At 48.9% G+C, this 13,866-nt stretch overlaps 1 protein-coding gene and 1 long non-coding RNA gene across 28 annotated transcripts in view; one reads left to right on the top strand and one right to left on the bottom strand.

The window, feature by feature from the left end:
• MAPK4 (mitogen-activated protein kinase 4) overlaps window positions 1-13,866 on the top strand; it is a 69,003-nt gene that overhangs the window by 43,271 nt on the left and 11,866 nt on the right. Inside the window, exons 2-5 of one of the 27 annotated variants that reach the window (XM_046899027.1) lie at window positions 7,765-7,847; window positions 8,250-8,339; window positions 8,855-8,921; window positions 11,410-11,601. The exons of 6 other annotated variants lie outside the window; for them this stretch is intronic. The gene's annotated coding sequence lies outside the window, so the exon portion shown is untranslated. Of the gene's footprint in view, window positions 1-7,709; window positions 8,922-11,409; window positions 12,223-12,480; window positions 12,901-13,070; window positions 13,233-13,392; window positions 13,838-13,866 lie in introns of those variants that run through there. 20 more of the 27 variants (XM_046899028.1, XM_046899019.1, XM_046899025.1 and 17 more) reach the window with 20 other exon arrangements.
• Window positions 135-6,930, bottom strand: LOC121111580. The gene is made up of 2 exons (XR_005862614.2): window positions 6,854-6,930; window positions 135-6,568 (listed from the first exon to the last, which is right to left on the bottom strand). It is a non-coding gene; the product is annotated as an uncharacterized LOC121111580 (long non-coding RNA).

The following is a 13,866-nucleotide window of genomic DNA, read 5'->3' as shown; positions in this document are numbered from 1 at the left end:
AAACTACAAATAATTTACGTAACCCAATTTAAAGCTCTAACAAAATGTTCCCTTGTTAAGAGGATTGCTATACTTAATGTGAGAGATGGAAATACTTTCTGAAGGTCAGGAATGCACAGAAGATAGATTAGATCTCTGGGAAAGACGAAAAATATATTTTTAACAGAAGATTTTCCTCTGTCAGTCATTCGACTTGGCATTGTCTGAAGCGTTATGTAAGCACAGCTCCGTTCCTGTAAATGTAAACGCTGTGCTCTCTCTGCAGAGGGAGAGGAGTGTCAAAGCTTCATCTCGGCACGTGGGAAAACATGAGTGAGGGTAGACTGGGGGCTGCCATCACCTGCAACACAAATAAACACTAGTTTTAAAGAACAGAAGGGTGAATTTGGGGATGTATCTCCTAGGCTTCTGCTTGCCGTAACTGTGAGCATTTTGCTGAAGGATCACAAGCAACTTGCGTGCTTTCTTCAGGTGATGCCGGCAGCACCGAGCGAGGCCCTGCGGGGTGACGGAGGGTGGCTCATGTGAGCAGGGGGAGCAGGAGGGACAGGTCTCATTTTGGGATCTCCTGCTCATGTCCCTCACTCAGTAAAGACCCCAGGAGCCAACCTGCTGCTGAATGACAGACAGGTGGAACAGCCGCCATGAAAGCCAGAGAGCGGGGCTGTGGGAAGGGCCTGTGGGCCAGGCCAGGCCCCGGCTTGTGCTCCTCGGCTGTGACCTGTCTTTGTGAAACTGTCAGGGGAAGCCACAAAACCTGGGTATGACATGTTGGAAAACAGCTTTGTGAAATCTAGCTTTTCATAATAGGATTGGTGTGGGGGTGTCTTGGAGTGCTTGTCATGTGGAGATAATAACAAGTTACAGCCGCTGTCACCACCTGAAAGCCAAGCTAACGCTGCCTTATTGCTATCTCTTCCTATCCCCTGAGCACAGTCCCTCCAACCAGCCAAAAGCTGAGGTTATGGAGAAGCTGACGATGGAGATTAGTTCATAGAATCATGGAATATTTTTGTGGAACAGGGAATCGTAGGGCGTATCGAATAGAGCCCTCCACACCCCCAGCAGCAGCGCGCAGCCTCTCTGTGCCCCCACACCTTCGCACCGCCAGTGCTCCTTTGGTCAAAGAAACACAGATCCTCTCTTTTTCAGCTCTTATATGTTCTCATGTGAGAAGGCCCTCATACTGACTCTCAGCATGACTAGTGGCTTTCAAGCTCCCAGGGCATGTCAGGAAAAGGCTGCCTAGAAGTGCAGTGCAGCCTGATAGGGGTCTGGGTACGGAGAAGCAGCTGTGTGTCTGTTCCTTTGCCACAGGGAGAAGTGATGGGGAGCAGCTTTAGGGCAGTGGCATGGCAAAGCACAGCGTGGCTCTGGTGAGGCTGTGGAGCTCCTGCATTGCCACAGTCTGGGGGAGTACATGCCTCTTTTTGGATAGATGCAACTTGACTGACTGTTAAGTAAGTCTTTGGATAGAAAGGTTTTGTGCCAGGTACGCAACCGAATCTGAACTTTGCTGGAATATTTAGCTCAACTGCTTTGCCATTTAACAAGAACTGAGCTGGAGGAAAGCATCGATTTTGCCCTACTTTTAAAGCAGGTGAACAAAGTCTTTAGAAGTCCCTTGCCTGTTCCAGAACAGGAGGACATTCTTGAAATTGGGAATCAAAGCTGTGTTTTATCCTTGTGGAAAATCTCTTAATGTATATGAACTGGAGACCTCAGGTTTGGTAGGCTGGATAGATGTGGTAGCAGACAAATTCCCCAAGCAGTCTGTCAGTACTGGGTGTGTTCCAGCTGAAAAAACTTCTAAATAGGAATTCTCCTGTGACTGTATCTGTGGGCTGCTGCAGGTTTTGTTGGGTTGGGGCACCTTAATATGATGTAAGTGGACCATTCCTCACATGTGCTGCTTTCAAAGGCTCCTGCGGGTAAGAAGCTGGAAGCAGCTGCTTGGCTCAAATGCAGAAGAAATGAGTACTGAATGAGTTGGGAATTTTTAAGGAATAGGTTGGAGAGAAAACTTTGTAAAAAACGTAACAAATCTTACTTGAATTTGAAAAGCAAATAGCAACTGGGAATTGAATGGGAAATCAGTGGAGCAGCTGAAAGGGGGTGGAGAGGCTGGTGTGGAGGGTGTGCAAACACAGCCACATGGGGATGTTCTGGTGCTGGGGGAAGTCCAACCTGGACAAAGCCTCGAATTATCTGCAAATGCTCAAAATTCAGAACGTTGTGGGTCTGCAGTTGGTGAAAGAAGTACCAATCACTTTGAAAACCTGAACGGTAGAATAAAGTAGCGATTGCTTCGAAAGTTCTAGGAATTTCAAATTGGCTGCTATTAACGGTTACTGTGACATTGATCTTTGTGACTCTGTTCAAAATAGTGAAAATGATGATATCCTGGTAGCTTTGCAGATTGGAGAAATAAAATTAATGGATATTTGCAGAACCCTTAAGCCCTGTAAAGTGAAAAAATTGCCTGTGATTCTGTCCTCAGACCAGGGCAGGACGTGATGAATAAGACATAGGGCAGTACATGGATTTTATTTTTCCTGGTATCCAATTACTGCTAATCAGGTGAGCACTGTCTGTCTTGTACAATGAATGAAGCAAAGCGCTGAGCACTTGTGGAGAGAAAAAGAGGTATCTGCTCATGCAGCCAACCTGTGTCAGAGCAGATAGAGCTTGTTCTGATTACCACGATCGTCATGGCAGATATAGCTCCCTTGAAAGGTCACAGAAGTTTACTAGCTGACATTAAGGCCATATTCCCATGTTCTCCTGCTATCTGAAACGTTAGAGCAATCAGGAAGATAAATTTTCTTGCTCCTCTGTGTAAAAAGGTTCAAAAGTTTCAATTACTGCTCTGCTTTTTCATTTGATTTCAGCAGTTACTGCATGTGCTTGGCTGAAGTTTTCCAACTTGACAATGGCCTGTTCAAGCCTTGCCACTGATTTACTATTACTCCTAGCAATGATTACATCTGTCTTGTTTACTAACAAGTATCATTGGACCAAGGATGATAAGCACTGGGTTCAGGGTAGTACTTTGAACGCAGATTGTACATACAGTCCTTGAATCATTTTTTCTCCAAGTAAATGAATTGCCTTAATTATTGAAACAGGAGTATTATCACAGACCATTATAATCTCACTTTTCTCAAGCATTTAGACAGTCCATGCAGCTGTGGAAATACCAGCCTGGGTAGTCTGACAGGAAAAAATAAATAGCTGACATTCTGAAACCTTTGCTGGGCTGGGGCAGAAAACAGCAATTTCATTTTAGTGAATATGGCACTGCATTTTGAAGACAGTGTGTGTGTAACAGGCCAACCTGAGGGTCAGCTCTTCCTTGGTGTTGCCCTTGAAGAAGGATTTTGGAGCAGCACAAAGGATACTCTTTGTCCAGACCTGTCAGGATGGTTGGACTCTGGTGGCAAGGGGTGAGACTTGCACCCATCCTTGGCATAAAGGGTATGTCTTTTCTGAGACAATTTAAAGCTTAGAGAGGCTATCTGTTTTGGAGAACTTAATAACAAGGAAAAGATGAGGGGTTTGTAGGCTGCAGTCCATCCCTCTGGACTGTTCATTCAAGACAGACTACCAGGAAGAGTCTTTCCCCTGTTCAGTGGCTGAAGCCTTATACTTCATTGCTTTGGGTGACCAAGTGTAATGTCACATTGAGTAGCCTGGCCTTGTCACAAATATTTTCTTGCAGCTGAAAAAGAATGAATGGACTTGTTCACCTGTCTTCTGTTATAATGGGTGCAAGGGAAAAGGGACTGGGCTTTCACCTGGCTCGTGGCACTGTGAGATGCCAGGAACATTAGACAGTGTCCATATGTGCTCAGTTACATTGCCCTGGATGACAGCAAGAGCAGCCATGTAATTTCTATTATGACATCAAGGTCTATTGAATTGCAGCAATCATGAGAATGAAGTATTGCAATTAGAGCTGATCCAAAGGTTGAAACTCTCCTTCTTCGGCTGATCTCAGATGCCTTTGTTTTGGGAGTGTCCAGATTAAACAATAAGAAGAAATTTGAGATAAGGGTTAGCAATATTTCTGTTTATTAAAATAGCCTTATCAGTAATTGATTTTAGCTGAGCCTTAAATGCTTCTCCGATGTTTCATTAAACAGAAAGAATGAGGGCAGAATATCTTTCCCCCCTGCCACAAAATCCAGCTTTAGGTGCATGTGGTGTCTCATAAGTTTTTGTTCTAACAGCTCTGTACCAAACATGATTGTACGTTATATGATTGGGCTGTTTCTCAGTGATTTCTCAGCACTGGAAAGTCCTGTGGAGATATTTCTGTGAAGCAGTCTGCATTAGCTCTGTACAAGAAGAACATGTCTATGTGGAGCAGCCTGTTCAATGAATAGGCATGTAGACACTTTTTCTTGTAGGGTCAGGAAGCAAATAGTGTATATAGGTTTTCTTTACAAGTGCAGAAAAGAATGAGGTCCAGGTTTACAGTTCTAGGGCTTTTTTGTCTGTTTTTTATGCTGGTGATCATTAAGGACAGTTGGATCTCATGCCCTGGTATTCTCATTGAGCTCTACAGAGGCTGACAGCCTTGCCCACCTTCTCCTGTATCCTCTCAGACTCTTTCTCGCATGCACACACACCATGTGTGAACACCACTAACGACTGGATTTGCTTTAATTTCTGGAATTTACATATAGGCAGATGGATTCTGTTTCTGTTTGCACAGACTTTAACAGGAAAGGTTTGGGACGTTTCTGTTTCAATACTGCCTGATAGAGATAATAACTGTATATCTCGAAAATAACAAAAATTCAGTCAGATGCAATGCTTTCGGTGCAAAAAAATCAAGTTCTGTAGAGTTTTATAAATTCACAGCATTGGTAAAGTTAGTTACTCGGTACAGAAGCTTAAGAAACGTGTCGTGTATTACGTATTCCTGCCATAGGTAGGGAGCGCTTCTAGGCTGTTTTGTCTGTCATGGGAACAGATAAGTAACAAACGATGAGCAGAAACTCTCCACTTCTAAAAGCAGGGCCACCAGAAGGATCAAATGTTAACTCTTTGGTAAAGAAAAACACCAGCAGAGGCCTCATGCTAGTGTGCCTGGGGCTGACTCTGCATGAGATGGCACTGCAGGTGGTTGTGGGGATGTGGCTGGGCAGAGGAGCTGTGTGCAAATGCACGTGAGTGCTTGGTGCTCCTCCAAAGACAGCTCTTCTGCACGCTGCAGCCGGGCTTCTCTCAGCACTGAGAGACAGCGGGCACATCTGCTGGGTAGGTCACTGTGTCTCACTAGCGCTTGTAGCCTGCTGTTACACAGAGCGCTGTCAGTCAGTGGTGGTGTGAAAGCGTGGTGAGGAATGGGGTGAGCAGGGCTTGCTGGTGTTAGGAAGAGCTGCACCTTGGGGGAAGGCTGCAGTTAACGTGCTGAAGTTCAACCTGTTGAGAATTCTGCTGTGGACTTTGCCCCTCTTGCAACAAAAGCATTTATTTGGGAGTAAGTGGTTGAGTTTTACCTTTGTGAAGGCTGACAGAAACAAAATGAGACAGTGAATTGCTTCTCCAATCTGTACTGATATTGCGAAGAGGAGCAGATAGTTATTGGGATCAAATGAATAGATAAAGATTAACTTCTAAGCAGCTATAATTGGAGCCCATTTAAAGCAGTTTGAATTGGAAAAGACTTTGCTGAAGCTGATGGTAAATGCCAGGGTAAGAAGATGATCCCGGTGTTTGGCACCAGTCACAGTCTGGAGAATCTCCAATGCCTGCTGGCATTTAGAGCATGTCAGGAGCAGAAAGCTCCTCCTTATTAGTAAAAGACAAAGCGAGTTTAGACAATTCTGCTCAATTTTTCCTCTTCAAAGGAAAATTTAATTGTCCTGGTTTTCACTGTAGTATAGTTGCAAGCAAATACTTTTTTTTTTTTGCTTGAGCTGTAATATGGAGGCCAGAGATCTTGTGCTTCACAAACCTGAAACCATCTGCAGTAAGTGATGCTTCTCTGCAGTTGTTTTGGTTTTTTGTTGTTGTTTTTGTTGTTGTTTTTCCTGTGTAGCAGTCAGTGGTGTGAGTCCCTCTTTCCTGGGCACTACAGGCAGTTGCCCTCTGTGGAGTGGACTGATACCTTACATCATTTCCTGTCATCTGTCCAAACCTATTTATAAAACGTCTGCTGACCCTGGCATCCAGGCAAAACTCAGTTTTCATGAGAAAACAGATAGTTTGGAAATGCATTCCCTCCCAGCAAGTTTCTCAAAACTGTTGAAAAGGACTTGAAGTGTCTTTGAAAATCATGATGAAAGTTGAGATTTAATGGGGCTGGAGAATGTAGGGAAATGAATAATCTCATATACTTACACTGAAAACCTTCATGTGTAGTGAGAACAAGTTATGGATTCAAAGGGAGAGGAGTTGGTTCCAAAGCTCTCTGTTATTAAAGTAAAATCTTTCAGTTTTGATGTCTGAAGGTACATCAGAAACAACTTGGGCTGGCTCTTGCAGTGCTGAATACGTGTCGTGTCGTACCAATGGATAGTAGAAGTTCTATAAAAAATTTCTACTTTTCTGATATCTGCTGAAGGCAAAAAGAAAAGACAAAAAGAAAAGAAAAAGACAAGAGAATGTAATTAGCACTGTTAATGACACTTGAGCTCTCTCTCCAGCTTCAGGAGGCTGGTGGGAGTAGGAAGCTGACGGTGGCAATAGGAGGTGCTGGGAGAAGCAGTGTGCTTCCAAGCAGGCCTGCTCTGCTATTTTGGGAATCCTGAATAAGAGTGTTGGCCACGGCTGACACACACCCCGAGCAGCAGCACCCCCACCTGCTGCCCATCTGCCCTGGCCCCGTGGTGCTTCTCACCTGCTGGCCTTTCACCATCTTCTGTTGCATCTCTGAGCTCTGGATGCAGGCACCATGGTATGCAGGGCAAAGTGAATGGAGAATGGTCTCTGCCTCATGGGCTGTGAATTAGTTCCAAAGGTACTCCACGGGACTCGAAGTCCAAATGGTTTCACCCTATTGCACTGCTCTGGGAGGCACCGCGGTGACACAGGTGACCTAGGCTGGATCCAAGCCCACATCCCAGCCACGCAGGGCTCTGCAGAGGCCACATCTGAGTGGCAGCAGTGGTCTGAGACTCCTTCAGCACAACCAGTTAGCATTGCTTTTCCAGCCCTGAATGTCTCGTGGCAGCACCACATCTCCTCCTGATTGCTCACAAAGATTTCCTCCTGGCTGTGAGCCAGCCCATGTGCAGTTTATTGCAAAGTAATCTCTGAAAGTGTTTGAAATGCCTCAGCTTGCTCACTGCTCCTCCCCTTACGAGCCTGTAGATAACATTTGTTGCTATTTGATATGTAAAAGTTGCATAGCCTCAGGCTGAAAGAAGTGTATCAGCTGCTGCACGTGTATTTGTATTGAGCTTTGCCCCCTGTAAATGTATTTCAAGAGGATTCTGGTGCTAGTGAACATGTTAGCAAATGTTAGTTGGATATTTTTTTCTCTGTCAATGACAAGCACTGCAATACCAGCTGTATTTACAGTCATACAGCAGACACTTCATCTCTGTAATGCAATAGCAATTAAAATGCTGCAAAAAGCTGCAAGTAGGAAGGGTTACTGTTCTATAGGAACTAACAGGAGTAGTTCTGCATGAAAACATGTATACTTCTACATTGAAATGCTGTAGCTCTGCAATGAAATATCATTGTTCTAGGTAAATCCATCATTGGGCCCTTCTAACTTCTGCTGACGTGCTGATGTATTTTCAGGTAGCTGTACAAAAACAAAGGTGGTTTTGCTGACACTACCCCACCCTACTCCCAGGGCATCTCTCCACTTTGGAGTGACCAAGGTATCGTTGATATTTTAAATAACATCTGTACAGTGATATACATCCTTACCACGCTGGCCGTACTGCGGCTGCAAGGACCAGTACAGAGCTGTGCCAGGATAGCAGTACAGAGATGCCCCTGACAATTACCTTGGTGCCACTTCTGCAGGCTGATCTTCTCTGAAGTGCTTTGCTTGAGGCTTTGGATGCAGGGATCAGAGCAGCACCGTAGTGGAGTCAGAAGAAGTGGGATTGAATGGGGGAGGACTGTCACACGCAGAATTCCCTTGTTCCTAAGAGCTGAAAATAGACCACAACATTTGGTGCTTCATGTTTCCACTTCATCCTATGCCTTGCATTAACACAACAGTCCTATTCCTCTTTCTGAGAGTATTTTTCAGCTGTACATTCATCCACTGACAGGATCTGCACATCGCTACAGCACACCTCCCGTGTCCTGCACTGGGAAGTGAGAAGAAACTCAGGTCACTTGGAGCATCCAGGCATGAACACGTTGGTATTAGTAAAATGTGCTTAAACCTAATACATGCTTTGATCTCCTCCCTTCATTGCCTACCTTGGTAAATTTTTCTATGATGTGTTTACTATTCTGTGCATGAAATAGCAATGTCTAACCTCTATGCAAGGTTAGATAGCAAGGAATTAAAAAAAGGTCCCAGTATGTGGAAGAGCTCTTGCTCTGCCAAGTGAATCTCACACAGGCTGCTCTCAGTGATGACCAGCTACAAGTTGCGTCATGTTCTATGGTTTCCCCTTCTCCCAGTATTGCCATGGCTTCACCAACTCCTGCTTCAGGCAGCTGCTGTGTCCATGTGCCAAGTGCTGGTAAAGGCACAGAAAAAGTAGGCAATGGAACTGCCTGTCTTAAAATAAATGCGAGCTATTAAGAGGGGAGTCTGCATGCAGTTAAGCTGTACTGTAGTGTCCTAGATTGCTGATCATCTACCAAGGGGGAAGAATTCAGTTCAGTTTTAAGTTTTTAATGACTTTTTTTTTCTTTCCTGCAGAATCACAGAATTTCCAAAGTATGTCACAGGACCATTTATTTCTAACCTCAAAGTTAAAACATTTTCTGTGAGTGACTTTCTTTTTCCACCTTCATTTGCCCTTTGTTCATTGCTGCCTTTGGTGTGAATGGGTCTCTTTGTCAATAGCCTGTTCTTTTCCATTTTTCCGTTGTTTCACACAGTGATGAAGACCTTAGGGTTTGCCTTTTTCCTTTCTTCTCACTCCTCTAATGTTCTCGTATCTTTTTTTCCTGATCACACTGTAGATGGGTACAAAGTTTGCTCCAGCAAACTCAGTTCTGCCCAGTGAGTGCACGAGGTGATGGCGTGCTGTCTGTGCCGCGGTAGGTTTGGCTATTGTCTAGCAGAGTGTCACTCAGAAAGGATTTTGACACCAAATTTTGGTAAAAAAAGAAATGTAAGATGGTGACTTGGATGTGATTACCTGCTGAGAATGTTGGTGTGAAAAGAACGGTGTCAGTGAACCTGGAGTTTTCATTAGAAAAATGTGTTTGTGTAAAATAATAAAGAAAGGAAAAGAAAAACCTACATGCAATGTGGAAAGGCACAGTCTAACTTTTCAGTGCAACTCAGTCGTACCTGGACTTGTGTGCTGAATGCCAGCACCGTAAGCTGTATGCTGGCAGGGCAAGGCGTTGCAACCCCACTGGGCTGCAGGACGTGTGACACGCCAGTGTCACCAAAACACCTTCATCTTCACTGCGAGCAGAGTCTGCTTGGTGTGAGGTAGCTGAGATAGTGAGAGGGAGCTGTACAGGCCCAGGAAGCAGCGATTTCCCACAGAAAAACTGAGACAAAAGCTTGGAGCTGCCAAGTCACCTTGGGCAACCTTTTCATCCTTCTCATAATCTTTCTTCCATTGCCAATCATAAGGGGTGTGGCTGCTCAAAGAAAATGCTTTATTCCCCTTTATGCCACAAGTCGTGATTCACACTTGGACTGAAATAGTACACTGGAATTTACCGTTGGATCTTTTTTGAACTTGGATCTAATAAAAGGCTCATTGTTTCAGTTCTAATTAGTTTTTAATTGCTGGGCTTTATGGCCTTCTAAGACCAATTCTTTTCTTACTCTGCAGTTAATATCTGCAAATGTTTTCGAATGGAATGGTATCATATAACATATCATCTACAAGCCATGTAATTGTATTCTTAGGGGAGTGGGGAAGCAATTCAGCGCAGGAATTTATAGCTAATTAATAAGCTATCAAAAATCCAGGTATGGATTAGCACTTTGGCTGATTAGATAGCTAAAAATTGCAGAGCAACACTTCCCCTAGATAGAAGGATCTCATTCACTACACTTACGCACAGGCTGTGCTCTTAGAATGGCAGAGAATAATTCCGATGGGGGGGGGGGGGGGGGGGGGTAGATCTTGATTCATTAATTAGGAACCCAGAAAATTAGTGGTACATCTGGACTACGCGAGGTTTGGGAGTGAGCCTGTAGCTCACTCTGCGCTTGCTGCACTACTTCTCAAATGTCCTGGGCTGCTGTGCAGCAAACTCCACGCATGTGTGACTTTTCCACCTGACTGACACGGCGGTGTGGATGTTGGCAAACAGTGCAGTGGACGTAGTACGGTGATAGGGTCCCCAGCTGCTGCTGCAAGGCTGTAGTATATTTTTTTCCTGCTGCAGTGCCTGAGGATCAGCTTGATTTTTTTGTCTCCCATAATGAGAATACTTTGTATGGGTGGAAGGATTCTTTAATTAAGTAAATAGCTCTGGCTTTCAGACACTTAAGCCGCTGCTGCTCCTGCTTTTTTGTGTGTGTCCCAAACCTCCCCTTTTAATGCAAATAAATTTTCCTTTGTGGCTTGGCTATGAGCGCTGTCCTAGCGTCACCTCTTCCAAGTATGCACTCTTGCAGTTTTTTATAGACTGTATTTAAATACGGGCCTGTGTAGCAGCCAGTGCCGCAATCCTCCAGTGCTGTTCTGCTGGGCAGCTAGATGCCACTCTGTTTCTGACTTCTGTCCACCGTTGGCAGCATAGCCGGGTGCCTGTAAATTACCAAATATCGTAATGAGCAGCGGCAGTTTGGCGACTGACTTCTGTGTGTAAGCTATGTGTACAGCACCAAGTTAGCAAATGCCCCAGTCACCTCTTCTCTGCTCCCAGTAAGAGGGGAGCAGCTGGCTGGGGAGCAGGCATGCTTGTGCACGTCAGCAGCACCGGGCAGTACCAGTGGGGCTGTGCCGGTTCCCCTCCTGCAGTCCTTCATGCCGTGGAACTGGCCTTTCCGCTCTTCCCTTTCTCACTTACTCTTTAGAGCAGTGTCGATTCTCCCTGCACCCGTTACTGCCAAGACTTTTATTGTTACGAGTCGGTGCGATATGGTGGCACGTTTAACAAAAAATCAAGTTCCGTGATTCACAACTGCCAATAGGTCAATAGGACATTGCTGTTTGGGTAGCAATGAAGGGAGGCACAGAGCCCTATGCACTGTGAGTAACTTCTGCACTATCTCAAGCCAGAAATAATCGGTTGAAACAGTAAAAATGAGCATTAATTGTTCTATCTTCTTTTGAGTCATCGTGCGCTGACAGGGCTGTGTGGGACCCGGGGAACGCCCCGGAGCTGTGCTGAAACACCCTCTGTGGAACCTCAGCTTTCCTTCTGCTGCATTCAGCACTGTGATTTCCCTGCATCTTTCTAAACCCAAGAACATCTCACCTCGCGCTGAGATGTCCGCGTAGAAGTCTCAAGGGGAAAACATTTAAGGTTTGAATTATTTCACTTTATTTTGTTGTATTCGTTGTGATCTAGAGGAAAAAGTGGAGTTTTACTGTCTGTGCCTACGTCCGTTAAGAGGGATATAATAGCAGGCGAGGAGAGGAGAGAGCGAATGACTGCCGGAGTGAGAGGTGTGGGAAGCAGCGTGCAGGTACTTGTGGGAAAAACATTCAGGGCCACAATGGCACAGGGACCGCAGAACAGGTGAGCGAAACCGTTCTCTTCAGGGCAGGAGGGCCGCTCTGCCCTCCTTCCTGCGTGCTCTCCTCCACCACGCACGCACTGAGCGTGAGGACGATGGCGCGGGGCCTTAAGGCCACCCGCCCAGGTAACAGCCGCTGGCGGAGCTGGGCCCGCTGCCCGCTTCCTGCGCCGGCTGCGCGGAGCCAGCACTGTAGGCCGGCATCCCCCCTGCAGAGAGCCGCGTGCCCTGCCCGGATCCGTGCTTTGAGTCTGCGGCGTCTCTGAACCGACCCGTAGGCCTCGCCCAGCGGCAAGCTCCCGGGTCAAACGCACGAAACCGGCGGTGTGACGGCAGCGTTAGGATGGAGCACAGACCGCACCGGAGGAGGAAGGGGCAATCGTTAACTGAAGCTCAGAGCGTTAACGGTATCAACAGGACGGCGACGACGTCTGCGAGCCTCTGACGGGAGCAGAGCCGCAGAGCGCGACACCGTCCCTAAGGGACCCCGAGCTGCCGCCTGGGCCGCGGGGACGAGCGCCGCGAGCGGCTCCGGGGGCCGGGCCCGCCCCGCTCCGGGACCCCGCAGGCCTGGCACCGCCCGGCCGAGGCGGAGCCGCCGCCGTCCCCGCCCCCGCCTGCCCTCCGCGCCGGGTTACATGGCGGCGGCTGCGGCGGCGGCGACTGCGGCGAGGCGGGCGGGCGCCGGGCGGGAGCCGGTGGCGGGGCCGCGGGGCCCGGCCGTGTGAGCAGCGCAGCGCCCGATGAGCCTGGGGAGGCCCGTGAGTGCGGCGGGGGTTCGGGGGAAGGCGGGGCAGGGCGCGGGGCTCGCAGCCGCCCGCGCGGCCCGGCCCTCCGCACAAAGGCGCTTTGTTCCCTCCCGCCGCGGCGCCCCCTGCCCGGCCCGCTCCGCTCCGCTCCGCTCCTCTCCTCTCGCCCGGCGCGGCCCTGCGCACTGCGGCGGCGGAGCGGGGGCGGCGGGGAGGCGGGCGGCGCTGCGCTGCGCCCCGGGAACGGCCGCCGCGGCGCCTCCCGGGCGGGGCGCGGGGCTCCCTCCGCCGGGCCGGGCCGGGGGCAGCGCGGCGCGGCCTGAAGGGCGTTTGAAGGTAGGGCCGGGCCGGGCCTCGCGCGGAGTTCCCCTCGGTTCGTTGGGGAGTGCGCGGCGTGCGTTTGACCGCGGGGAAGGATGCGCCCGGCGGGAGGCGGCCGGACGTCCGAGCGGGGCCGCGAGCGGACCTGGCCTCGTGAAGTCGGCGGAAGTTTGGCAGCACCGCCCGGGGCACCGCGTCGGCGGCCGCTGCGGTAGTGCCGGGCGGCTGTGCCCGGAGCTGAGGGCCGCGCTCCGCCCCGGGGCAGCGCCGAGCGGAGCGGAACGCGCGTCTGCCGAGCGCTCGTTGTGTGGGGAACTCGGTGCCGTTTGCGGCTGCGGGACGCTGAGGTAATGGTGTCCCGGAGGAAGGAGCGGTCATTGTGTGCCGTCATGTGCCCGGTGCGCGTTGTTGTAAGCGCCGCTGTCAGCGGGCGTGTATCTGTGCGTGCCTATCAAAACATTGTGATAGCGCGGAGTGTTTATAGACCAGTCGTGCGTTCCAGAAAGCAGTGGTTTAAAGTTGAGGCGAGTTCTGGCTTGGTAGCAGCGGGCAGTAAGTGTGTTACACGGCCAGCACGGGGACTGGGAGCTCTGCGTCTCGCCCAGCCCTGTGCTGAGGCTGTAGCCGGGCAGACGTTACGTCTCTTCAGTAGCGGTAAGGAGTAGTGGCGGCTTCCGTCCGCTTACCCAGAGGGAGGGCTGCGCTGCCGTCCCAACGTGGCTCGCCGGGCTCCTCCATCTCCTCCAGGAGTCTGGCGGCCCGGCAGCGATCGCTGGCGCTGTGGGAGCGGTGGGAGGCAGCGAGCAGCGGTTCTGAGCTGGCGATGACTCACTGCCTACTGACTGCAACGTGGCTGCTCCGAAACAACGCTGCTGCCCTGTATTTTTGTAGTCAGAAGATAGCATTTAGCAGGTTGTATAATGCGCCGTTAGTCATTCCTGGGCTTTCTGTTGTGAGTAATGATTTGATCGTTACGCGGTC

Source organism: Gallus gallus, chromosome 10 (genome assembly GCF_016699485.2).
Source record: "Gallus gallus isolate bGalGal1 chromosome 10, bGalGal1.mat.broiler.GRCg7b, whole genome shotgun sequence".
NCBI lineage: Eukaryota > Metazoa > Chordata > Aves > Galliformes > Phasianidae > Gallus > Gallus gallus.
Note: the sequence above shows the minus strand (reverse complement) of the source record. Positions and strands in the feature narration are given on the sequence as shown.